Genomic DNA, 2,701 nt, shown 5'->3' with positions numbered 1-2,701 from the left:
CACTAAGCATGATACAGGTACATACATGTTGGAAATGGCAAATTTTCATTCTTTTTTATGGCTGAGTAATATTCCATTGTATGTTTTTGTGTATGTATTTATCATATATCAATCACATCTTCTTTATCCATACACCTATTGATAGACACTTAGGTTGCTTCCACATCTTAGCTATTATAAATAATTCTGCTATGAACATTGCATTGCATGTATCTTTTTGTATTAGTGTTTTCATTTTCTTCAGATACATACCCAGGAGTGGAATTGCTGGATCATATTGTAGTTTTATTTTTAATTTCTTGAGGAAACTTTATACTGTTTTCCACAGTGGCTGTACCAATTTACATTCCCCCAACAGTGAACTAAATTTTCCCTTTCTCTACTTTCTCACTAATATTTATTATATTTATTTTCTTTTTGATAATAGCCATTCTGAAAGGTGTGAGGTGATATTTCATTGAGGTTTTGATTTGCCTTTCCCTGATGATTAGTGATGTTGAGCATCTTTTCATGTGCCTGTTAGCTATCTGTATGTCTTCTTTGGAAAAAATGTCTATTCAGGTCTTTTGTCCATTTTTTAATCGCATTGTTTGGTTTTTTTATATTGAGTTGTATGTGCTCTTTATATATTTTGGATATTAACTCTTTATCAGATAAATCATTGGGAAATAACTTCTCTTGTTTAGTAGGTTGTCATTTTATTTTTTTGATGGTTTCCTTCACTGTGCAATGCTTTTAAATATAATTAGGTCCCATTTGTTTATTTTTGCTTTTGTTTCCTTTGCCTGAAGCAATAGATCCAAAAAATATCGATAAGACATGTCAAAGAGTGTACTGCCTGTGTTTTATTCAAGGAATTTTATGGTTTCCAGTCTTACATTTAGGTCTTTAATGCATTTTGAGTTTATTTTTGTATATGGTATGAGAAAATGTTCTAATTTCATTCTATTATATGTAGCTGTCCAGTTTTCTCAACAGTACATATTGAAGAGACTGTCTTTTCCCCAATTGTATATTTTTGCATCCTTTGTCATAGATTAATTGATAATATGTGAGGGGGGTTATTTCTGAGCTCTCTATTTTGTTTCCTTGATCTATGTCTGTTTTTGTGTCAGTTCCACACTGTTTTGATTACTGTGGCTTTGTAGTATAGTTTGAAGTCAGGGAGCATGATATCTCCAGCTTTGTTCTTTTTTTTCTCAAGATTGCTTTGGCTATTTTCAGTCTTCTGTGGTTTCATACAAATTTTAGGATTATTTGTTCTAGTTCTGTGAAAAATGTCATGGGTATTTTGTTAGGGATTGCATTAACTTTGTAGATTGCTTTGGATAGTATTTTTTAATGCATGTTCCTTTATATTTTATTTACCGTAAACATTAAGAGAATACAGCAAACACTGGAGAAAGACTTTTTAATAATTTTTGATATAAAGTTTAAGACTTAAAATTATGATTGCTACACCCACCCACCCCAATTCAACATGCAGGTATCATTTATTTCCAGATACAGTGATTCTAGAGCATTGCACTCACTTGATAGTTTTATAACAGTATCCTTGCCCTGTAACTTAAAACAATTTCACAAACTGTGTACAATCATGGTATACTACCATCATTCAGAGAGTTCCCCCAAATGAATATATTCACACAATATTACATTAACATTTAAGTTTTTACAACATCATCTTCATAAGCCAAACCACAAAAACCCAGGTTCTAGTTTTAAATGTGTTTATGAAGACTGCTGCTGAGCTCAAAGCATGCAGATGTTCATGACCACCTAGATGACGCTGGATATTGAAACTTCTTCAGTAGGTCCAATGATGCAATTTTTCACTCATCCCAGGTATCTCCATATTTGTTTACTTTGACTTGGGCAATATGATCAGTAATACCAGTGGGAGTAGATTCATTCATAGAAGCACTGAATGGAGTTGGCTCATAATGAGGAAGCATCTCTTTTTCTATGTTGTCTGCTGCTGGCGTTGTCACAAAAGATAAATGACCCCTCATGTTTGAGTCATATTTTGACTTCTGAGAATAGTGCCCAGTTGGTGGAGATCGTCATGCCTGTCCTGATCATAAAGCTTCTCCAAGAGGGGAATTCTCAAGATTCTTTAACTTCTCTTGGCAAGTTTTCACATAGGAAAGCTTTCCAGCAAAGTATCCCGTGATGCAAGCAAATATGTTTAGGGATGGAACCATATTTGGGATGACCTGAAAGGATTCATCTGGACCAGAAGCTTTCATCATTGCCTTCTGCAAAGACTCTTCTTTCTTCCTCTGTTGGAATGTAATCAGCCCTTATGTGGGGAATTGGTCTTGGAACTTCTGCATTTGTCTCTTGAAAATCAGCCCTCCCATTCATCTTTCCTCCAAATGACACCAGTGGGTGAGAGCACAGCAAACCTTGGTGACCAGGGGCAGAAGGCCCAGAGGGGACCCGAGAGGGCTCAGTGGGGATGGGAGGGCAGGAGACACGCAGGACCACAGCGGAGTTGGGGGGTGGGGAGCAGTCAATGACACGACCGCCTAGAAGTCACCCAGATACAGGCTCAAAATGACCATGACCCAGAAGCACTGGTGATGTATGGGAGGAAATCGCTTTGGATAGTATTAACAATATTAATTCTTCCAATCCATGAACATGGGATATCCTTCCATTTATATGTATCATCTTCCATTTCCTTCATCAATGTCTT

General features: G+C 36.1%; 1 pseudogene; it reads right to left on the bottom strand.

Moving 5' to 3' along the window:
- Positions 1-670: 670 nt before the first annotated feature.
- On the bottom strand, positions 671-2,427 carry LOC137217617 (OCIA domain-containing protein 1 pseudogene; annotated as a pseudogene).
- Between the last annotated feature and the right edge of the window lie 274 nt (positions 2,428-2,701).

The sequence above is a fragment of the Pseudorca crassidens genome, chromosome X (assembly GCF_039906515.1).
Source record: "Pseudorca crassidens isolate mPseCra1 chromosome X, mPseCra1.hap1, whole genome shotgun sequence".
Lineage (NCBI taxonomy): Eukaryota > Metazoa > Chordata > Mammalia > Artiodactyla > Delphinidae > Pseudorca > Pseudorca crassidens.
This window is presented reverse-complemented; position numbering and strand designations above follow the sequence as displayed.